We start from the raw sequence: 25,552 nt of genomic DNA, 5'->3' as shown, positions 1-25,552 counted from the left end.
AGATGGGAGTGCTCTTGCCCCCCCCCCTCCGGGGGGGAGCTCGGCCCCCTTCTTTGCCCCCATTGCACCTTCTCTGATCCACTATCTGGTTTCAGAGCCGTTGGATCCGGGTAGCATCGGAGCTGGAGTATTGGCGCCGATAGTAATCGCTACTTCGCCGGCTGTACCCTCGAGTTTGTCTGGTCCTTTTTCAGATCCGAGCTCTCGGGGCCATGAGCCGAGCCTCGGATCTGGAGGGTTTAGTGTGTCTTCGACTCCAAGGCCGTCGGAGCGCACTTCTCTTTCGGGTCCGATCGCGTCGGATCCCAGGGAGAGCAGTTCACCCTCAGCCTTCAACATTGTGGAGAGGGTCCTTTCGAGGGATTCGAGGCCCCAGGCTCTTGCTAAGGATCCACCCGCCATTCCCTCGCAGACTGGCCTGTCCTCCATCATCCGGCCCCAGGGATAGCCTGCGTCTACGTTCCAGATGGTTCCCCTAGAGGAACAGGACCTGGTTGGTGAGCCCTCTTTGGACAGCATCCCCGAGGAGGTCCCTCACAAACGAAAGTGTAAAAGGAGGCACTTGGACTCCCCTGAGTCCCTCACGGAAGACACTGACTTGGAGAAAGGGGAAGGTTCCCCCAGGTCACCCCCCCGAGGACATCTCCTTTGGAGACATCATGGAGTTGCTGCACATTAGAGGGGGGTGGTCAGCCGAAAAGCCTTCGTCGGATGAGTCTGTGTTTCTGGAGGCGTTTGACACAGGCCCCTCTACCTCTTGGGTGTCCCCCCCCCGGCTGACCCCCTGGTAGACTTTATAACTACCAGGGCTTGGAAGGAGCCGGACACTGTAGAGCCGATACCCAGGAGACCAGACAACATTTTTAGCCCCCCGACAGACAGGACACAGTGGAGCAAAGTTGCCCCAGTAGATGCCATGGTGGTGGCGGCTGCCACCAAGAAAGAACTGGCGCAGGAAAGTTCCTCGGTATATCCTCTAGACAAGGAGTCTCGGGCGATGGACCACATTGGAAAGTGGATGTTCACTTCAGCCACCTTCTCTATAAGGGCACTGAACTACTTGGCACACGTAATTCGGCTTCAGCGGGACCTAATCAAAGAGTATGCTGGGTCACCCCTGGAGTCCATGTTGGCCGAGGACAAGTGAACCTTCTCAGCACGAGTGACCACTCTAAAGTCGATATCCAACACTTCTATGCGGCTTCTCTCCCATGCCACTGAGGGAGCGGCTAGAGCTAGCGGAGCAGGCATCGCCTTACGGTGTCATGCCTGGCTCCGTCTTTGGGATTTTGCGGAACCCTTCAAGGAGTCCTTCGTGAACGCTCCCTTTGACAGTTCTACGCTATTTGGCAAGACCGTCCACGATACTCTACTCCAGAGCGAGAAAGACGGGAAGACGTTGTCTGCTGTCAGAATCCACTTCTCGGCTCCTCAAAGGTCCTTTTCCAGGAACCACAGAGGACAAAAGAAGATGTGGTTCTGGAAATCTCAACAATCCCTTTCCGCTCCGGACCCCTCATCCTTCAGAGGCAGGGGAGGACAGGGTGGACGCCGGCCCAGAGGCAGAGGGGGGCCGAGGAATTTCAGGTTGAGGAAACCCTTTTCTGATCGACCCGCGCAGCAACCCTGAGGGGTTGCCCGACTGCTCCTCTTCTGCAGTACCCTCTGTGTTGACTACTTTAACTTCCTTTATACCTGCTTCTAAGTCTCCTGATTAACCTCTTGCTCCAAAGAAGTGTGACAGGTTCTATAAGGTTGCTGAAGATTAATTCGTATTTAAGCATACTTCTGCTGATGCTGCTGTGGTGTCAGTCATCTCTGACAAGCTTTCTAAACTTTTGCCCTTTTCCAAGCTTCTGTCTTCAGATAAGGATAGTAGTGTAATGGAGAGAATTGTTAAGAAAGTTTATACTGCTTCTACACTGGCCTTTCTGGCCATCAATTACCATACCCACATGACCAGATATGCTCTGGTGTTGATTGCCCAGGCTTGTCATGTTATTTCTGACCTCCCTGATTCTGAAACGTAGTCTTCTGCTCTGTCTATTTTAGGTTCTGCCTGTCAGGTGGCTCGTCAGTCTATCAGGTGTAGCTGTGATTTTCTTACAGAACTACTGCCTTTGGGTCTGTCATGAGGCATTGTTCTTGGGTTTTCCTGCAGTCATTACCTGAAAACCCTAAGGCCAAGTTGCTGATTGCTCCTTTGGATAATAAAAATCACTTTGGGACTGCTGCTGCTGATGATATGTTTAAGTCTCTGCAGGAAAACAGTAAAACTTTGCAGGATCTTAAATTTGTGTCCCCTATCCCTAAGTTCCAGAGGAACTATCATACTAGGTTTGCTATTACTCGCATGCAGCTTCATCGGGCCACTAAAGGTAGGGAGTGTGGTAAGTGAGCTTCTTCTGCTAAGCCTTTTCAGGCTTCTGTGATTTAGAAGCTCCCTTTATCTGACAAGCCTGCTTTTCTTTGACATCTTGCACACACACACACACACACACACACACACACACACACACACACACACACACTCACCACTCGGCCAATTACCTTGGAGTGGAACAGGCTAAATCTCATTTGAAATATTGAACACAGAAAATTATTCAGCGCCTAGTAATGTTTGCCAATTTCAAAATAGTGTTTGGCTGCAGAATTTACTATAAGAGCTGCTTAGTTTAAAACTTATTCTAATCAGCAGTAAGTCTGCAGTTAACATTTGGTTTTCTGACTGGCCACAGAGAAGAATTCACATTGATTCAGAAAGGGAAACCACCAGTGGTAACCCCTAGCACAGGCTGCTACTGCTGACTGCTGCCCTTCCTGATTCATAGACATGCCCACCACAGTGATCCTGTGTAGTCTTTTGGATCACCATGGTGAGCCGTCTCCTCACTTGAGCTATATGCTGAGGTGTTTTGGGAGAATGGCCTATGCTAATTAGCAGTGTACTCTCCCTCAAATATGCCTGTGGTAAGGCATTTATGCAAGTAAAAGAATCAGAGAATCCCTCAGCTGTGCAGGTTAGCTGGGCCAGTCAAGTTAATTAACTCTGCCAAAAATTTGCAGCCCTGTTACTTGAGTGGAAGAGATCACATTAGAGGTAAGTGGGGCTGTCATTCCTCTAAACTCCCCTAAACTAATAAGCAAATACTGCAGTACTGGGGAGACACCAGGGATATTCTTAAAATATTAATTACCCTACAGTTACTTAAAAAGTTACTAGAACAACAGTTTTACAGCATGAAAGATCTTTGGGTGAAACGAACACTAGACTGAACATTAGACTTCAGGGATGCTCTTTAAATATTACTCTGTCACTTTAAAATATTAAAAGAAAAAGCTTCAAAACACTTTACCTGCAGCACAAAAAGCAGTTCATTGCTCCACTAAGTTAACTTTAGACACCATGGAATTTCTGTCATTTAAGTCATAAACAAAGGGGGGGAAATGCAAAAGGAGAAATGTTCAAACCCTGTAACCTTGCTTTATAGGTAGCAGCTCCTTAACATAGTAGAGCTTTAGTCCTTTGTGATAACACTAGACACCAAGGAGGTTAACTGTTACCGTAAGTCACTTAAAAAAAAATAAGATGGGGGGGGGGGCGTTAAACCGTATATTTTTGATACAGAAAGTAGCTGCTTAAGTAAACAGTGCATTAGTCTTCAGCACCAGCTGAGGACTTCCTCGTAGCTTGCTCATGCATACTTACATGAGTTTTGAACAATAAGAAATGTGAAACTTTGATGTTTTGCTTATTGATTTTAATAGTCTTTGAGTAGCAATGGACTGAGCAGGTATGCAAAAAAAAAAAAAAAAAAAGGCAGAAGCATTCTGTAAATCAGGGATAGAATGTGTCCATGTGGCGGGCTGACATACCTCGAAACAGCCATGCTGAAGACTTCTTGGACAAAGCCAGGAAGAACTCTAGATGACACTAGGTAAAATTCTGTGTATTACTCAGACCAACTTAAAAAGTTAATAGAGTTAAGGGTCTAGCATCGCAATGAATTTTCTGAACATTATGAAGAATGAAGCCCTAATGTCTGGCATTACTTGATGAGCTGTAATCATCCTTGATTTATGAGGGGCAGGGAGGTAATAAGAAGCTACTACAACAAGAATGGTCTGTAAACTAAGGGACAGGTCAAAAGTGCGGGGTGTGTTGGTATATGTGTGTGGGAGGGTGAATGAGGAAGGTGCTTGTGACAGTGTGATGCTTGGGCCACCAGAGCTGATTACTGCAGGAAAGTGATTAGCACTAGTGGTAACATCACACAATTCAGAGAAATGCAAATTAGTTGATAATGAAGTCTTTCCTAACATGTCTCTAAATCACATTTGATGTTAGTTGCAGAAACAGCCCCTTTTGCCCACAGCTCTAAGAACCTGCAGTGGGATTCTTTATAAATGTCTAGGCTTAGCATTTTCTACCTTTCTTAAGAAAAAGGTTTAGTTTCTCTGCTGGAAGATCAGGATTACCAATCATTACATCTCTCCAACTACAGTTCCCTCATTAAGCAACATGCCCAATTTAAAATTTATTAAATACCTTTTGAATGCTTTGTTGTTTCCCTGTTACTTTAAGTAATATATTTTTGATGATTTGTTTGGGGGGGGGGGGGGGACTCCTAAACATTTGAAATAATGCTTCCTGTTTTAACTTTATCTCCTCACTCTTATGCATTGTGCGGTTACTATGGATAATAATCCATCCTCATTTGTAAATTATCTAGTTTTCCAACAAAGGTCCACTCTGTTACATTTCTTCAAAGACTGTAGTATGGTATATGAAGTGGTGGTATTATTCACTTTTTTTCTTTCTGTAATAAGTGGAGATTGGAGTTTGCCTTGTCTTGTTCACCTTTCATCTTCAAATGGTGAAATAATAGTTTTAGCAACTATGTCTTCTGTGTAAGCTTGCATGATCAGACTAGTAACCGTGCCTTGATAATTTTATTGGTTCCTTGTTACTCAACAATATCTATTCTGTCTTTGCCAACCTGATTTCAAACTTTAGTTACTCTCAGTCCTGTCCTCCTTTTGGGGTGTCTCTTGTTCTCCCTTTTCCCTTTCTTTTCCAACTAACTTTAAATTCCAGCAGTCTTCTGTGTGACAGATTCTGTGATAGCTACTGCTCTGAACTTTCCCTGCCTCATTTCTCAGTGCCACTGATACTTTACCTTTAATCCTACTCTGTGCAGATTAGTTTTCCAGTTGCTGCAAGTCATTTAAAGATTCTAAATTTTCTTTCAGTTGTTGCTGTTTTTACATAACATTCTGCAAGTTGGTGGTACCGTTCTAATGCATATATCCGATTCAGACATGTAAGAAATGTTTTGTCATGTTCTGTTATTACCTACCAGAAAATTGATTGTAAAACACTGAAAACTCAAGTGTAGGCCTTAGACCATTCCATAGGAAGCACACAGCATTTTATAACTTTTCTGCTTCACATCAAGCATTTGGATCTAATGTATTTTCTGTGCTGTCCTCACATTTGCAAGAAAAAGTGACATTGTATATCCCCAGGTATTAAACTAACTGGAAAGCTGTCATTCTTGGCTGAACCATAATTTGTATTAGAATGATGTTCTTCATGTTTCACTGTTGCAGTCATCACACTTGGGTTATATCTGCCTGCAGGTAGCCCTCAGTCAGCCCGAATACCAGAGACTTAGTATTTCTGCGTCGGTTGCTGTCGCTTCAGTACTGATGTCAGGTCGTCGGGGGTATAAAATCAGGCAGCCGACGCTATTACATCAGTCTTTCTTGCCGAGGAGCCCGAAGCAGAAGCAGTTCGCACGAGTAACGGTTGGCCGCTAACTGAGTTTTTGTTTCTGAATTGAATCATCCTGAAGTTTTCTAAAGCTAAGTACCCCGTTGGGGATCCTTTTTTCTTGCTCTTACCGATGTCAGAAAAAGATAACAATTGTCTCGCCTGTGGAAAGTAAAAACCACACCGTGATTTCCATTCTTACTGTGTCACCTGCTTAGGCCCAGACCATGACGTACCTCGCTGTCAGTTTTGTGCTTTATTCAATGCCCGAATTATTTGCCATCGGGCCCTTACTGTCGCTAAATACTTTCGCTGTCTATCTCCATATTCCTAAATGGCTTCGGTAAGTCATCCGTCTACTGATCTTCTGAAAAAATGTAAGGATAAAGACAGAGACAGACCACACAGGTCCCAAACTGCTGACACTTCCGTTAATCTAGCTGCCAGTTCGCTGGTACTCAGTGAGATGTTTTCGCAGCCCCTGATGCCCGCTTCGATGGATTTGCAGGCTGCTACCGAGACCCATTCGGAGTCCGGTATGCCACCAGACTCTTCATTGACTACAGAACCTGCGGATGTCTCTATCTTGGATGGGTCCAGAGCCCCTGTGCAGGCACTGGCTTCCGAGAAGTTCTTTGCATTACCGATATTTGACACAAACCGACTTCTTTCGCTTGTTCAGTTCTGTCTAAAACTACTGAATTTCTAGGTCCAAGAGTATGAGCTACACCTAAAAAGCCGACGAACCAAACTCAAGCACCTGCTTCCTTGCCACAACATCAAATGTTTAAAATGGCAGAAGACCTGATTATGCTGATTAGGGGAAGCCAGCCTTCTCCTGCTAAGAGAAAGAGAGACCTGTCCCCAGCAGCTTTAAATGACCAAGAGTCCAACGACTCTGAGGTTTCTGAATATGAAGACATGCCTTTTATTTGCTTATGAGGATTCAGAAGCAGAGGACTCCATTCCCTCTGCTTCCCCTCCAGAGGATTTTTCTTTTGGTGAAACCCTACATACTTTAAGAGAGCATTTCCACTGGGAATGCCAGTATTATCCTCAGTCCAAAAAGAGACTCAAGAAAATTTTTAGATTTGCCACAACATAGACCTTTAGCTATCCCTCCTGTTCTGGACGTTGTGGATGATGTCTTTATGGAATCCAGTTTAACTCCTGATTAGTCCAGATTTCAGGTTTTGCTGAATTCCAGACTGTGGTATAGTTTCCTGTGTTGCCTATATCCTTACTTGGATAGGAGGAAGATTCTCTGCTCACCAGTGAGAGTGAGGAGCTTTGAGCAGCCTATCTGTCCCTGGAGGAGTGGTCTCAGCCCTGAAACTAGTAGCTTATTGGCCGTTTTGGGTCAATTCCTATCTCTTTCAGTTTCCCTGCTTTAAAACCCGCATTTGCGTGGTTTTGCGCCAGTATACAACTCCGCACAGCTCCTCGTGGTGTCCTGCAGAGTGATACAGGCAACAGAGAGACCCAAGAGAGACTTTTCCAGATTTAAGTATTTTTTCTCTGTTTTTTGCTCTGACTGCCTTTTCCCGCCTAATAAGCGAATTTCTAACTGATCTGTGCTTTAAAATGTTTAAATTGCATTTGCCTTCTGCTTTTTACAGTTTTTGCACTTGTTTTATATCAGTTTAAGTCATTTTTGTATTGTATAACTGTTGTAGGCTGCACAATAAAGTGCGCTAGCCTGTTTATAGCATTTACAGTGTTTTCTGTGTGCTTTTCTGCTGTTTCCTGAAAAAAACAAACAAAAAAAAAACAAACAAAAAAAAAATTCTCTTTTCCTGCCTTTGCTGAACTAGATTAGTCCAGATTTCAGGTTTTGCTGAATTCCGGACTTTGGTATAGTTTCCTGTGTTGCCCATATCCTTACTTGGATAGGAGGGAAGCTTCTCTGCTCACCAGTGAGAGTGGGGAACTTTGAGCAGCCTATCTGTCCCTGGAGGAGTGGTCTCAGCCCTGAAACTAGTAGTTTATTGACCGTTTTGGGTCAATTCCGATCTCTTTCATTTTCCCTGCTTTAAAACCTGCATTTGCGCAGTTTTGCGCCAGTATACAACTCTGCACAGCTCCTCGTGGTGTCCTGAAAAGTGATACAGGCAACAGAGAGAACCAAGAGAGACTTTTCCAGATTTAAGTATTTTTTTCTGTTTTGTTGCTCCGACTGCCTTTTCCCGCCTAAAAAGCGAATTTCTAACTGATCTGTTCTTTAAAAAGTTTAAATTGCATTTGCCTTCTGCTTTTTACAGTTTTTTCAATTGTTTATATCAATTTAAGTTGTTTTTGTATTGTATAACTGTTGTAGGCTACACACTAAAGTATGATAGCCTGTTTATAGCATTTACAGTGTTTTCTGTGTGATTTCTGCTGTTTCCTGAAAAAAACAAAAAAAAAAACAAAAAAAAATATTCTCTTTTCCCGCCTTTGCTGAACTAGATTCGTCCAGATTTCAGGTTTTGCTAAATTCCGGACTGTGGTATAGTTTCCTATGTTGCCCATATCCTTACTTGGATAGGAGGAAGCTTCTCTGTTCACCAGTGAGAGTGGGGAGCTTTGAGCAGCCTATCTGTCCCTGGAGGAGTGGTCTCAGCCCTGAAACTAGTAGCTGATTGGCCGTTTTGGGTCAATTCCTCTCTCAGTTTCCCTGCTTTAAAACCCACATTTGCGCGGTTTTGCGCATAGCGCAGCATCGGGCAGCGCCGCTTAAACGGGTTTAAACTATTCCCGGCTCCACAAAGTCTGCTCTTCACTTTTTCCCTTAGAACTGTTCTAAATCTCAAAATAAGCACTCTATTTTCATTCTAAAGCCCTGCAATTGCTCGTATAAGTAATCTTATAAGTAAGCACTAATAAACTAAAGCACTACACCCTCTTATACTCCCTTTAACTACTTGGCTCCCTATTGGTCCTTTTGGATCAGTCAAAAAGTAGTTCCTTATACTATTCTGGCATGTCCAAAAGTCAGTTTCGGGTTTACTCTCCAGTCCAGCTGGTGAATCTGGGAATCTTGAGGCAATGTTACAACTGCCTTATGTACACAGACCACCCTCTCCTCCTCCCAACAAGCTCAAATATATGTGAGAGATGCAACTATATAGGAAAACTGGAGGCTGAGCTCTCTCAACCCAGTACTGGCGCAGTCAGTCAGGAGGAGAAGGTATCCACACACACCACAAATCCAGTCTCACATAGACCTATCGCAACAGCAAACCAAACACACAAAAACATACTCTGAGGCTCTAAATAAAAATCTGCCCAAGCAGCAGAGACCTCCAAAGCAGACATCCAAGCAACCACTACCCCACAACAATACCCACGTATCGCATAGTTCACAAAGTCAGTGTGCCACACAGTCACAGCCCTTAAGTTTAAACAACACACCTAATACACTTGTAATAGGTGACTCTGTTTTCAGACACACTGACGTCCCACTCACCAGGCTGAACAAGAAGGTCACTGTAAGCTGCCTGTCGGGTGCCAGGATCCGCCACATAACACAAGCACTCAGGTCACTCCAAAGCAAGTACAAATATGACTCCGTCGTTGTCCATGCTGGTGTGAATGACCTGAGACTTAGCTCCCTGGACTACATGAAAAGAGACATAAAGGAGCTCTCTGATCATGTAGCCCAGGCCAGTATGACCCTGACCTTGAGTAGCATCTTACCCTCACCAAGAATGATGCCACAGTATAAAGACAAAATGATCAATTTTAACAATTGGCTAAAGTATTGGTGTCATTCAAAGGGGATCCAGTGTCTGTCAGCCTGGAGTGACATGCTCGACAAGCCACGTTGCTTCGCTAGGGACGGCTTGCACCTGTCACCCCTGGGCTTTCGAATACTGGCTAAGGCTCTTGCCACCCCCATAGTGCCTTTTTTAGGCAAGGCTCAAAAGACAAACCCACCTCCATAGACAACACAAGGAAAAAGAAACTAAGGGTAATGCTGCTCAATGCCAGAAGTCTAAACCTCAAGATGCATGCACTCGAGGCTCTCCTCAGTATGGAGAATATCGATATCTGTGCAGTAACAGAAACCTGGTTCAAGGCTCCCGAGAGCACCCCAGCACTACCAGGTTATACCTCATACCATGCTTTTCGGCCCCAAAACTCGGACCGAACCACAAAAGGATGGGGAGTATCCATATTCATCAAAGATACGCACACCTCCAGGTTAGTGGCACTGCACGAAGCATCGGAGACCATCCATGTGCAACTAACAGTGGGCAAAACTGTCTTTCAGTTTGAAGCCTGCTACAGACCACACTCCCAAACTCAGGAACCCCACTCGGCTTTCCTGAGAACACTGTAGAATATGAAGGTCTCTCCAAACACCATTATATTGGGTGACTTCAACTACCCAAACAGACTGGGAGCACTACTCAAGCCCCAACACCCTCGCCCAACGGTTCCTAGAATTTATAAACTCAAATGCTATGGAACAACTGGTCACCACTCCCACAAGAGGGGAAAACATATTGGACCTGATCATCACCAACATGGGGACTCTATGTTCCATACCAGAGGTATACCCCTCATTGGTAAGATCTGACCATAAATTAATCTCATTGGACATCCATATCCCATCCCCACCCCCCAGCCATGGAAACCATGGTGAAGAACTTCTCAAAAGTAAACTTTGCACTTCTCAAAACCGAGGTGGAATCCTTCAGAGCCCCCGGGCCAGTGGAAAATACGGCCCAAACTGCAGAATCATTTACAAATGCATTCTATGGACACCTACAGGAATGCATGGATCATGCTATCCCAAATAAAACCAAGACTCACTCCTCCAAAGGCAGGAGACCTGTCTGGTGGACCCCAGCCAAAAATAAGCTATACAACAGAAGGAGGAAGCTACTATATGATAGAGCAAAATCCCAAAAAGGGATGGCATCTCTGATCAGTACTAGCAAGAAACTACGATCCCTCATAAAATCATGTAAGGCCAGCTTCGAAAGAAAAATTGCACAAGAATCTAAAAGTAATCACAAGGCCTTCTTTAGTTATGTCAGGAACCTGGGTGGCAACTCCCAGATATGCTCTGAGTTAGTGCAAAATGACAAAAAATACACTGAACCCACAGACATTGCCAACATCCTGGCAGACCGGTTCATTGCAAACCCCCCCCTTCCCCCCAAAAGAGCAAATGTCTATCCCAACAGAGTGTAGTCTCCCTGACATCACAGATGCACAGGTGAGAGCTGCCCTCTTCAAAGCCAAAAACACAGCATCAGTGGGACCGGACGGTGTCCCGGGCTGCATCTTACACGAGCTCCAAGAAAAACTGAACCCTCACATAAAATCACTGTTCAATCTCAGCCTTACTACAGGATATGTACCCAAGGAATGGCTTACAGCAACAGTGGTCCCACTCCACAAAGGTGGTGCCACAACGGACCCCGGAAACTATCGCCCTATAAGCCTGACTAGCCTGGTCTGCAACGCTGTGGAGCGTATCATCATAGAACTCATAAACAAAGACATTGGGAACCTCCAAACTCTGGATCCTACCCAGTTTGGCTTTAAGGGCAGATCTTGCCTCTTGAACCTGGTCGACTTCTTTGAAACAGTCACCAAGGCCATAGATGAAGGGAAGGTAGTCCACACAGCCTACCTGGTCCTCGCAAAAGCCTTCGACACAATACCCCACTCGGGCATCATAAATAAGCTCACCAGCTTAAATATCAACCCCTATGTCAAAAGATGGGTGGCAAACTGGCTCAGGGATAGAACCCACATGGTCAGAATTGCAGGTGCCATGTCAGACTCTAAACCATTTACAAGTGGTGTACCACAAGGCTCAGTCCTGGGACCTCTCTTGTTCTGTATATATTTCTCTGAGGTACAGGCTAACACAGGAGGACTATGGCTGACCAAGTTTGCAGATGACTGCAAACTGTGTGCCATAATTGACTCACCGACTGACACAAACATTCTCCAAAAGGGTCTCACAGAGACGGATAACTGGTGCCAGACCCATGGCCTAAAGCTAAATGCCAAAAAGTGCATAGTCATCCCCTTTGGGAAAAACAAGTGCCCACAAATTACCACATAGGTGGTAATCCATTAAGTACGGAAGAAGTAATTAGGGATTTGGGGACCCAAGTAGATAGTAATCTCTCCTTTGACAATCGCTTTGCCAAAGTGGTTAGAAAGACCTTCTATATAGCCCACCTTATCACGAAAGGGTTCACAACTAGATCAAGAGAGGTCATTGTGCCCCTCTACTCATCACTCATCAGGCCCATAATTGAATACAGTGCCCCATTTGGGATGTACCTTACCTGACACCTGCAGCAACTGGAAAGACCCCAAAAGTACCTCACCAAGAGGATCAAGGGACTCAAACAGATGTCCTACGCAGTTATGCTAAAGAAACTCCAGCTCTACTCAGTTGCTTACCGCCTACTCAGAGGCGATCTGTGCCTGACGTATAAAGCCATGTCCAAAACAGAATTAATGGACATGCTCCACCTCAGGAAATCCGGGACTTAAACCTCAGCACAGAAATAAATAGGACATGCTGGAGGGACAGATTCATATCCCAGAGGCTCCCCTCACTGTGGAACAAAATCGCAATCCATGTTAGGCAGAGCCCCTCAATGACCCTCTTCAAGAGAAATCTTGATGAGTGGATGGGAGATCATAGGTTTACCCCTGGGATCTCTTCTGTGACCTACTACACAGAGGCACAGTCAACTAATCTAAAAGGGTGGCGAAAGTCAAACGCACTCTGGCTAGGCTTATAAATGCCCTAGGTCAGATAGCCTAGTATCAACCTATACTTTGCCTCCTACTCCAAGGAAACCAGACAGGTACTACAGAATCCCTGACTCTCACAAATTTCTTTTCAAAAATCCTACTGCTGACCCAGAGGTCATTTCCCAGGGGCCTAAAGGTATAAAAGCAACTACAGCTAAGAATCCCACCCCTTCGGACAGGGTTTCCAAAGCTTTAGACACACGGGGTCAAAAAGTATATATGTCTGCAACTCTCGCCATTAGGGCATTGAATTGCCAGTTTCACATGCTGAAATGCCAGCAACATGTTATGGAACTTATTATACAAAAATTATCTACTTTTACAGACTGTGCAGAAAATAAAGGATTACAGGAGCTTATGCATTCTGCAAGCCAAGTCAGCAAGCATATTTTGCATTATGGCTTTGACGCCCTAGAAGCATCTTGCAGGGCAGCAGTCACTGGTTCTGTACTGAGAAGACATGCTTGGCTTAAGGAGCAGACCTTGCCAGACCATGTCAAATCAAAATTACTAGACGCTCCTTTGAACAAGGACAATCTGTTTGGCACCAAAGCAGAAGAGTTTCTAAAAAAGATGGAAGAAAAAGCTAAGTCTATGCAGACAGTCAAAGATTGTTTGCAAGTGCAGCCTCCAAGATTCAGTAGGCATTGCCCCTCGAAACATTGGTCCTTTCCAGCCCCCTCAAGGCCACCTTAAACTAGACCTAGGGGAAACGCCCCCCCCCCCCCCCCCCAGATTAAAGTCTCAGGGTATGCAGAGATCTAAGCAATGGAGTACCTCCACTTCTAAAACAGGGAGTGCTAAGCCAGCCCCTTACGGAAATAATTCACAATGACTTCTCAACTCCACTCCTCACCTCTGCCCAAGTGCTTTTGCCCCTAGGAGTAAAACTTGCCAATCATGCAAAAAACTATCACCAAAGACCAGTGGGTCCTCAACACTATATTCCAGGGTTACAAATTTTACTTCAACTCACTGCCAACCCCAAAAGGGTTCCCAGACCTTCCTCCAAACCAGTGGGCAGAGGCAAAAAACCAAGTTCAGTCCATGCTCTCCATAAGGGCTATTCAACCTGTTCCTACAGAACAGATAGGTCAAGGGTTTTATTCCAGACTTTTCCTGGTACCCAGAAAAGAGGGCACTTGGCACCCAATCCTAGATCTCTCAATTCTGAACACCTTCCTGGTGGTACCAAAATTCAAAATGCTCACCCTTCAACAGCTTCTTCCTATGCTGTCCAAAGATGCCTGGTTAGCCACCCTAGACCTAAAGGAGGCCTATCTGCATATCCCAATCAGGGACTCCTGCAGGAAATATCTACGTTTCAGGGCAGGATCTATGCATTAACAGTTCTCTGCACTACCCTTTGGCTTATCCACTGCTCCCAGAGTCTTCACAAAATGCCTGGCTCCAGCCATTGCCTATTGCAGACCGAGAAAAAATCACATTTACCCTTACTTGGACGATTGCCTGATTAAGGCAGACAGTCAGAAAAGCTGTTGCAGCACCTGACATTTGTAAATAACCTTCTAACCTCCCTGGGGTACACTGTCAACAAAAAGAAATCAAAACTAGTCCCCAGTCAAAAGATTGTATACCTGGGAGCAAGCTTGGACACAGCATCCCAGATGGCATTCCTTACTCCAGAAAAGCAAGCCTAACAGGCTACTTTGCTCAAATGGCAACCAGAACCCAGCTATCCACAAGGAAAATCCTGCAGGCCCCTAGGGTTCATGGCCTCTTGCATTCTACTAATTCCATATGCCTGACTGCATATGAGGAAACTTCAGTGGTACTTAAAAAGTCTTTGGTGCCAACATTCTCAGGACCTGGAAACCGTCATACCTGTCATACTTTGTCTAAAGTCAGAGTTTCTGTGGTGGGTAGCAGCATGCAGTCACAACAAGAGACTTCCCTTTACTCAACCCCACGCCACCCAGACCCTAACCACAGATGCATTAGACTATGCCGGGGGGCACATCTGGACGACAAGTGCATTCAGGGCCACTGGAGCTGAAGTCAAATTCATCTGCACATCAACCAAAAAGAGGTGCTAGCTGTTCAGCTCACTCTGACAGTCAGAACCCTACTCTAACCAGGACCCCTGCTAATAAAGACAGACAACACCACAGTTATGTGGTACATCAACAAGTGGTGGGAGGGGCCACTCTTACCCACTCTGCAGGCTAGCTGTGGCCCTATGGAACACTGCCTTGGACATTTGTATTCATCTGCAAGCTCAATTCCTGCCAGGCAAACAAAACCCTCTGGCAGACGATTTAAGCAGAAATCTCCTAGACCCACATGAGTGGCAATTAGACCCCATCACTTTCAGCCTTCTAACCCACAAATGGGGGACCCCGAAGGTGGATCTTTTTGCCTCCCCCTACAATCACCAGCTGTGCAAATTCTGCACCCGGACACCTCACAGCAGGGCCTGGAAGGGTGGATGCCTTATCCTTCCAGTGGGTAAGCCTCTCAATCTATGCATTTCCCCCTCTGCCTCTTCTCACAAGAATATTACTCAAGATAAGACGGGACAGACCAAGGGCAATCCTGATTGCCTCAGATTGACCACGCCAGCACTGGTACGCACTACTACACAGCCTGTCACCGGTGCCACCCTGGCACCTACCCCAGATCCCAACCCTCCTCACTCAGCAAGAGGGACAGATCTTGCATCCGCAACTGCAAACCCTGAATCTTGCAGCCTGGCTTATTCCTTGAATTCTCCCCCAGTGAACAGCCTAAGCAACAGGTGCTGGACGTCATTCTTGAAACCAGAAGACCCAGTACAAGGAAATCTTATGCTGATAAGTGGAAAATCTATTGTTCCTAGAGTCAGTCTAAAGGAGAGGACACAGCACTTGCCCTCCTTACCTCTAATCCTGGATTACCTAGCAGATCTACTTCACAGAGGCCTATCCTTTTCTTCCATTAATAGCCACCTCTCTTCTCTCACCCTCTCATCAAACAGTTCCTGAGAGGGGCAAACAACTTACGGCCACCAAGGAGAGCCCCCATCCCTGCTTGGAACCTTAACTTTTTACTGGAAAAGCTCACGCTTACCTCCCTTTGAGCCTGCAATGTCAGCAGAGTTAAAATTCCTCTCTCGGAAAACAGCTTGCTTCTGGCCATCACTTCAGCTAGAAGAGTGTCTGAGCTACAAGCACTTATGGCTGTGGAACCCTTCATTATTTTTCATGATTACAGGGTCTCCCTCAGGACTAACCCTTCCTTTATGCCTGAAGTGGTATCCAGTGTAGCTCTCAACCAATCTTTCCATTTGCCAACCTTCTTCCCTAATCCTCAAAATAAAGGGGAATGGATCCTGCACTCCTTAGATGTGCACAGACAGCTCAGATTCTACCTTGATAGGACTAAGACCTTCAGGAAATCTGATAAGTTACTAGTCAGATGTTCATCGTGTTACACTGCTGCAGTCATTACACTTGGGTTATCCTGCCGTCAGGCAGTCCTGCAGTCGGCCAGAGTTCCAAAGTCTTGGTCCGGCGTCTGTTGCTGTCGCTTCTTCCCTGACGTCAGTGCGCCAGGGGTATATAAGATGCATCCGACGCCATTTTTTCCAGTCTTTCTTGCCGCGCGGTGCCCTAAGCAGAAGCAGTTCACAAGTGCCGGTCAGCCGACTCCTGAGATTTCTGAAGTCGAATTTCAGATCCGAAGTCTTCAATAAAGCTAAGTACCCCGTTGGGGAAACTTTTTTCTTGCCTCAGACCGATGTTAGAAAAAGTTAATAATTGTATTTCTTGTGGGAAGCAAATACCTCATAAGGACTTCCACTCTTACTGTATTCCATGCCTAGGCCCTGATCACGACGTCACCGGTTTTGTGCTAGATTTAACAAACGCACTATAAAAAGACGTTTTGATTTTGCTTTGCACTACTTTGGCCGAAGGTTCAATTATACTATGCCGTCGGATCAACTGACCACCTCAATACCAAAAAAATGCAAAGGCAAGGATAAAGACAGGCATCCGAGGTCCAAAACCGATGACAAAACCTCTTCTACGCCAGTCGCTGGTTCGCCGGTTCTCAGTGAGGCGCTTTCGCAGCCCCTGACACCCGCTACCTCAGAGCCACAGGCCACTTCCGACTCCCACATGGAGACAACTAGGCCTCTGGAAACTCAAGGTATTGGGCCTACGAAAACTAATCCCTAAGATGGGTCTGGAGCCGCTGAGCAGGCATTGGCTTCTGAGGGTGTTTTCAGACCTTCACAACTTACCATTAAAACAACAGCCAAGACAAAGGTACCATTAAAAACAAAGAAACAAGTACAGCATTCTCCTGGACAGTCCTCCATGCCTAAGAAACAGATGCTTAAAATGGCCGAAGACCTCATTACTCATCAGGGGTTCCCATCCCCCTCCTGAGAAAAGGCCTAGGCGGGATACAGACTATGATTCCTCTGATCAGGTTTCCATTTCCTCTGATTCCTCTTCAGACCAGGGATACTCTCTACCCCCTATGAGGACTCTGATGCTGAAGAATCTATCCCTTCAGCCTCTCCTCCTGAGGATTATTCTTTTGGGGAAACTTTACATACCATGAGGGAGCATTTCCATTGGGAAAGTCAGGATTACTAAGAATCCAAGAAAAGGCTCAGGGATTTCCTTTTATTGCCTCAGCACAGGCCCCTGGCTATTCCGCCTGTGCTAGATATTGTGGATGTTGTGTTCTCTGAATCCAGCTTATCTCCTGATTCTTTGCCCCCTGCTCCAGCCAAGCCAGATAGGTATTGTAGAGTCCCTGACTCTCACAAGTTTCTTTACAAAAACCCTTCTGCTGATCCAGAAACTATTTCCCAGGGTCCAAAAGGGGTTAAGGCTTCCATTGCAAAAAATCCAGTACCCTCTGACAGAGATTCCAGAGCTTTGGATAGATGGGGGAAGAAAGTATATACTTCTGCAACTTTAGCAATAAGAGCTTTAAAGTGCCAGTTTCACATGCTTAAGTACCAACAGTATTTAATGGCTCAGTTAAAACAGAAAATGCTTGCAAGCTCAGAAGCTCCTGATTGTAATGAAATGCAGGATTTATTGCATGCAGTTGAACAGGTGGGAAAACATACTCTGCAATGTGGTTTTGATTCTTTAGAGGCCTCTTGTAGAGCCGCAGTTACAGGTTCTGTGATTCGAAGACATGCTTGGTTAAAAGAACAGAGTTTACCTGATCATGTTAAGGCAAAATTATTGGATGCTCCTTTACAGCATGATACCTTGTTTGGTGTTAAGGCAGAAGAGGTGTTAAAGAAAATGGAGGATAAAGCTAAATTTATGCAAACAGTCAAGGATTTCTTACAGGTACAGCCACCTCGGTTTAGCAGAAATTGGCCAACAAAGAATTGGTCCTTTCCAGTGTTGCCAGGCCACAGAGATGCAGATATAGACACCCAAGAGGCAGATCTCAACCCCAAGGCTCAAACAGACAACGACAGTGGGGCACCTCAACCCCAAAAGGAGGTGAGGACAAGTCTCAACCTTACAGGAAACGGTCACAATGACTTTCCCCTTCGTACGCCAATCACGTCCCTTTTGGAAGCCCCTTTTTTTTCAAAACTGGCAAACAATCACCCAAGACAAATGGGTTCTGAATATTGTGTCTCAAGGTTACAGGTTCCACTTTCATACTTTACCAAGGCTAAAAGGAATGCCAGACCTGCCACAAAATCAATGGGCAGAGGCACAAAAACAAATTTCAGCCGTCATGGACATGAGAGCTATTCAAAAAGTACCACAACAGGAACAAGGACAAGGATTTTACTCAAGACTCTTCCTGGTCCCCAGAAAGGACAAGGCCTGGAGGCCCATAATAGACCTTTCAGTTCTGAATACTTACCTGGATATTCCGAAATTCAAAATGTTGACATTACAGCAGCTTCTAACCATGCTGGGCAAGAAGGCTTGGCTTGTTACTCTGGACCTCAAAGAGGCATACCTGCATGTCCCTATCAGACAAAATTGCAGACGATACCTCAGATTCAAAGCTGGTACAATGCAGTACCAATTCTCTGCACTGCCCTTTGGCTTATCTACTGCGCCCAGGGTCTTCACAAAGTGCCCGGCACCAGTAATTGCATTTTGCAGACAAAAAGGAATTCAAATATATCCATACCTGGACGACTGCCTCATTCAAGCAGAGACAAAGGACATTCTTCTACAGCATCTGGCATTTGTAAAAAGGTTGCTAATTTCTCTAGAGTACACAGTAAACGAAAAGAAGTCAAAACTAGTGCCCTCGCAACAGATTATATTCCTGGGTGCCAGCTTAAATACAGCGGTCCAGATGGCTTACCTCATGCCAGACAAATAAGTTCAACTAACTCAATATTTTCAATTACTGGCAAAAAAGTCCCATCTCCCTGCAAGAAAAATTCTGCAGGCCCTGGGATTCATGGCATCCTGCATACTACTAATGCCATATGCAAGACTGCATATGAGGAAATTACAATGGTACCTAAAAGTGTTTGGACTCAACACTCTCACAGTTTAGAAGCAGTAATACCAGTGATTCCCTGCCTACAACAGGAATTTCGATGGTGGGCACAGGCATGTCACCTAAACAAGGGTCAGCCTTTTACCCAACCCACAGCCAGGCAAACTCAAACAGATGATTCGGATTACGCCTGGGGAGCACACATGGCAGGAAAATGCATTCAGGGCAATTGGACCACAGACCAGATGCATCTTCACATCAATCAAAAAGAGATGTTGGCTGTTCAAAATGCCCTAACAGCTTTCAAGGATCTTCTGCATCCAGAACAATTATTACTAAAGACAGACAACACCACAGTAATGTGGTACATAAACAAGGAAGGGGGCACTCATTCTTATCCCCTATGTAGGCAAGCCATGACATTGTGGAACACAGCTCTAACGTATCAAGTTCACCTGCAAGCACAGGAAAGAAAAATACTCTGGCAAACGATCTAAGCAGAAATATCATGGACCCTCACGAATGGAAATTGAATCCACAAATCTTCAGCATGGTAATGCAAAAATGGGGATGCCCAGACATAGATCTTTTTGCCTCCCCACTGAATTGCCAACTACAAAAAAATTGGCACAAGAACTTATCACAAACAAGCATGGAAAGTGGATGCTCTTTTCTTCAGCTGGAAAATCCTAAAAGTTTATGCCTTCCCGCCACTGCCTTTCCTTTCAAAGGTACTCCTAAAAGCCAGACAAGAAAAACCACAGATGATCCTGATTGCTCCAGACTAGCCAGACTGGCCACACCAGCACCGGTACCCTATCTTAAGGAACTTGGCTCAAGGCCCACCATGGATTTTGCCTCAAATTCCACACCTTCTGACTCAACAAAACAATCAGATCCTGCACGGTCAGCTTAAAACCCTAAACCTGGCTGCATGGCAGATGCATTAGTCAAACAGGCAACACCTCTCTCTGAAGCTGTTATGGATGTAATTTTGGAGGCCAGGAGGCCTAGCACCAGGAAAGCTTACTCAGAAAAATGGAAGTGATTCTGCGCCTGGAACCAGGCTCAAAGTCTTGACCCTCTTGTTCCAAACATTCCTCAGATTTTACAATACTTAACTGAGATGCTGGACAGAGGCCTATCCTCATCAATTAAGAGCCACACCTCTGCCTTTTCAGCACATTACAACACAGATCCTCCTTTATTCTCTCATCCCTTGCTAAAGCAGTACCTCAGAGGGACTAAGAACATAAGACTGCCCCGGAGAGCACCAACACCAACTTGGGACCTCAATTTCGTTTTGGAAAAACTGACCCTACCACCTTTTGAGCCAGCCAATACAGCCGATCTAAAATTTTTATCATGGAAAACAGCTCTGCTCCTGGCAGTAACTTCAGCACGAAGAGTCTCAGAGCTACAGGCATTAATGGCAGTGGAACCTTTTTATAATTTTTCATCAGGACACGGTTTCTTTAAGGACAAACCCTACCTTTATGCCAAAGGTGGTATCTAGTGTGGCTCTTAATCAAACCATCCATTTGCCAACTTTTTATCCAAACCCCCCAGAATAAAGGGGAGAAACTTCTGCATTCTTTGGACATACACAGGCAGCTATGCTTTTACTTGGACAAAACAAAAGCTTTCAGGAAAACTGAGCAACTGTTTGTAGCATATGTGACAGGATCACAGGGCAAGGCTATCTCAAAGCAGACTGTATCCAAATGGATAGGACACTGTATTCGTTACTGCTACACACAGCATGGAAAATCAGTCCCACATAACATTAGGCCATATTCCACCAGGGCAACAACCACTTCAACAGCCTTTCTCAGAGGAGTACCTACCAAGGAAATTTTGGAGGCTGCAACTTGGAGTTCAGTGCACACCTTTACCAAGCATTACCACCTGCCTCTTTACTCTAAATCCAGAGCAGGATTTGCCACTGCAGTTCTGCAGGGCCTCATAGCCAATCCTAACTCTTTATAGACCAGCCACCCAACTTTAGCTTTGGGATTCTACCCAAGTGTAATGACTGCAGCAGTGTAACACGATGAACATAGTACAGTTTTGTACCTACCATAAATGTAGATGTTCGAGTGTTCACACTGCTGCAGTCCAGGTTTCCCTCCCTCCATCCCCTCTGAACTAGTTGGACTTATCTATACCTTACTATCCTATACAACCTTTGTGGTGTATTTGCTTGTAACTGAAGGTATTGTTTTTTATTTTATATGTATATTTTTTATTAGCAATATGTATTGCCTACCTACTTGGGGGCACCTAACATCTGCGGCAAGACAAACTGAAGAAAATGGCGTCGGATGCATCTTGTATACCCCTGGCGCACTGACGTCAGGGAAGAAGTGACAGCAACCAACGCCGGTCCAAGACTTTGGAACTCTGGCCGACTGCGGGACTGCCTGACGGCAGGATAACCCAAGTGTAATGACTGCAGCAGTGTGAACACTCGAACATCTACATTTATGGTAGGTACAAAACTGTACTTTTTGCACCAGGGGCAGAGGGCAAGGCCATTTCAAAACAATTTCCAAATGGATAGCACACTGTATCCATTTCTGTTACAAATACCATGGGAAACCAACCCCTCAGGGGGTCAGAACGCATTCCACTAGGGCAACTTCTACCTCTACAGCATTCCTCAGGGGAGTCCCTACCATGGTCATTCTGGAAGCTTCTACCTAGAGTTCTGTTCACACCTTCACCAAACATTACCACCTGTCTATCTTTTCCAAATCCAGGGCGGGTTTTGCATCAGCAGTCCTGCAGGGCATACTAGCCAGCCCCTACTCTTCTTGACTGCCTCCTCCCATTCTTCAGCTTGGGAATCAACCCAAATGTGATGACTGCAACAGTAAAACATGAAGAACATAGTACAGTTGTGTGTACACTTACCATAAATGTAGATGTTCGAGTGTATTTACTGTTGCAATCCTGGATGTTCGTCGTGTTTCACTGTTGCAGTCATCACATTTGGGTTATCTGTTTGCAGTAGCCCTCATTCGGCCTGATTATCAAAGTCTTGGGTCCTGCATTGGTTGCTCTCTCATCTTCCATGACGTCAGGTAGTCAGGGGTATAAAGCATGCAGACTACACCATTACATCAGTCTTTCTTGCCGTGCTGTGCCCGAAGCAGAAGCAGTTCGCAAGTGTTGGTTGTCCGACTCCTGAAATTTTCATTTTCGAGTTTCAGATCCAAAGTCTTCAACTAAGTACCGTGTTGGGGATCCTTTTTCTTGCTCTAAACCAATGTCAGTAAAAGTTAACAATTGTATTTCTTGTGGAAAGCAAATACCTCAAAGATTTTAATTCATACTGCATTCCTTGCTTAGGCCCAGACTACGACGTACCTCAATATCGGTTTTGCGCCTTATTCAAACCTCGTACTATTCGTCGTTGGTTCATTTACGCATCTAAATGTTTTGGTACTCTGTTAAATTATCCAGAAATGGCTTTGGTAAGCCACCCGACTACCGACATTCCAAAAAACGCAAAGATAAAGACAGAGACAGATTACATGGGTCCAAAGCTGCCGATGACGCTTCTCCTAAGCTAGTCGCCAGTTCGCTGGTACTCAGTGAGGCGCTTTTGCAGCCCCTGATACCCACTACTTCAGATTCGCAGGCCACTACTGAGACCCATTCGGAGTCCGGTATGCCGCGAGATGCTTCTTCAACTGTGGAACCTGCGGATGTCTCAACCTTGGATGGGTACGGAGCCGCTGTGCAGGCACCGACATCTGAGGGTGTATTCAGGCCTACTGTCTTACATATTAAACCGCCATCTTCTTCTTCTTCAAGGCCTAAAACTCGATCCATGCCTAGAAAACAGACACCCAGACTGCATGGTCAGGCCCCTATGCCTAAAAAATAAATAAGAATGGCTGAAGACCTTATTACTCTAATCATGGGAAGCCACCCTTTCCCCTCTAAGAGTCCTATGACTGATTTTCCTTCTGATTAGGATTCTGAAATCTTTGTTTTCTCTGATGACCAGGATTTGCCCTTATCTACCTATGAGGATTCTGATGCAGAGGACTCCATTCTCTCTGCTTCCCCTCCAGGGGATTTCTCTTTGGGTGAAACCTTGCATACTCTTTGGGAGCATTTCCGCTGGGAAAGCCAGGATTACTATGACTCCAAAAAGAGGCTTAGGGAATTCTTACCCCTGCCTCAACACAGGCCTTTAGCTATGCCTCCTGCACCGGACATTGTAGATTATGCCTTCTCAGTATCTAGCCTGGCCCTGACACTTACCCACCAGGTTTTCTGGGAGCAGGAGGTAATTACAGGGTACCTGACTCTCACAAGTTCCTTTTTAAAAATCCTACTGTGGATCCTGAGACCATTTCACAGGACCCATGGGCATTAAAGCTACTACTGCCAAAAATCCTACCCCCTCTGATAGAGATTCCAGGGTAATGGATAGATGGGGTAAGAAGGTATGCACTTCTGCAACTTTGGCCATTAGGGCCTTAAACTGCCAGTTTCATATGTTAAAGTATCAGCAGCATATTATTGCTTAAACAGAAAATGACGTTGATTCCTTTTTTCTCAAAAAATTTTTTTATTAATTATATGAATAGCAAGACAATTAAAAGATTATACATAACAAGAAGGCATAAATGAACATATAACAATTCATCTAGTGATAACCTTCCTGAGATTTTGATACATTATTTAGAAATAAAACATACACCATATGTACACTATATACAAGTCAGGCAACCTGAGAGAGAAAAAAATATATATATATATATTTAACATTAACTATTTAATATGTTTAGAACCTTTTCTAACACAACCTTTCTAATAGCTTTTTTTTTGGACTCCCACCTAAGTATCTTTGAGCATCAATAAATTTAAAAGCCATTTTCTGGAAAGTAACCCATTTTAATTTAGAACGATCAATCCAATTTTGTATTATATAAAGTTTTAGTAATGAGCAAATAAAAATGATAACATGAATATCAACTTTTGAAAGATGAATCAATGGAATATGTAGAATAGCAAATTCCCGTCAACGTGGATTTTGATATCCCATTTTCTGCAGTCTGACTTTCAAAGATGTCCACAATCTGTGAGAAAAATGACAATACCATAGAATATGAAGGAGGTCTGCTTGGGGATGAGAACAGCATGAACACGAAGGGGACTTATTTGGGTTAAATTTGTTTAATTTGATTGGGGTAAAGTAGGCATCATTATTAATCATTAATTGTGTGTATGCTAATTTTTAAAAGGGATAAATTCCTTAGTGTGTCTAATAGCCAGGACTTTCTGAGATTCTGACAATTGGGAATTATAATTCAACCAAACATTAGATAAAAGACAGTTGTGGTCCATCATTAATGAATTAATTAATTTATATGAGTTTGAGAGCATTTTATCAGATGATGAAAGTATTTTGATAATCGTGTTAAGGTTTTTCAATTGTGAGTCTATGGGGACCAGACATACAAATTTGTTTTTAATTATTGCTCTTAGTTGTGTAAGAATTGGTGAGTAATTCCAGTTTACTTTCAATAACTTACGCCAGTCAGATAAAGGCAAGTCAAGATATTTCAAAACATCTCCTACTTTTAGATTTTTAATTAAATGATAGTTTGTTAAGTTCAAAAGTTTATTGTCCAATAATATATTTGGGTTTAGATGAATTGGCTGAACATGGTGCGAGATCTTTTCTAGTTTACACATTTTGAGTAAGGTTTGGAAATCTCTAATCTTTTGTTTAAATACTGTAAATATATTTTTAATAAATAAACTATCCAGAGAGATAAAGGGAATAGCTTCAGGATTTAAATTATTAGAAATGACATAATTATACCATAATTTTATCCATAAAGAGTGATTTGGATAAGAAGTGTTATTGAATTTAGAGATAGTAAGAAGTTTATTGGATGAGACAATCAAATAATAGAGATAAAGATTAGGTAAACCCAAACCTCCCTTGTCCTTCGAAAATGCCAATCTAGAATAGGAAATTCTAACAGATTTAGGGAACCATATGAATTTTGCCAAAGCTTTATTTACAGACTTAAAATTTTTTTTTGAAATTATCTGATCAGATGATGAGAATTGGTAAAGAAATTTAGGCAGAATATTCATTTTAATAATGGCCACCCTTGAAAGAAATGAAAGGTTTAGATGCTTCCATCTGTCCATATCAGACAATATAGAGTTCCATAATTTATTAATATTATTTTGAAAGGAAGATCTATTATTGTGTTCTAAATTGATTCCTAAATATTTTATATTATAAGTAAACTGAAAATGATCGTCTGGAAACAAAAAAGATTTGTGTGCTAAATGATTTAAGGGAAAAATATGAGTTTTTGTAGAATTTAAAAGATAGTTGGAAACCAAAGAAAAATAATCAATAGAATTCATTATTTTTCTGTAATCAGATAATGGAGTTTGAAAGTAGATTACTAAATCATCCATAAAAGCAGAGAAATGAATATTAGTATTAAGAATTCTAGGGATGTTATGAAAAGTATTTTGAGTAATAAACAATAGCAA

General features: G+C 44.0%; 1 protein-coding gene across 1 annotated transcript in view; it reads left to right on the top strand.

Moving 5' to 3' along the window:
• NAE1 (NEDD8 activating enzyme E1 subunit 1) overlaps positions 1–25,552 on the top strand; it is a 1,377,685-nt gene that overhangs the window by 847,126 nt on the left and 505,007 nt on the right. The gene's annotated exons all lie outside the window — the stretch shown is intronic.

This window comes from Protopterus annectens, chromosome 8.part1 (assembly GCF_019279795.1).
Source record: "Protopterus annectens isolate FY-2018-M chromosome 8.part1, PAN1.0, whole genome shotgun sequence".
In the NCBI taxonomy this organism is placed as follows: domain Eukaryota; kingdom Metazoa; phylum Chordata; order Ceratodontiformes; family Protopteridae; genus Protopterus; species Protopterus annectens.
This window is presented reverse-complemented; position numbering and strand designations above follow the sequence as displayed.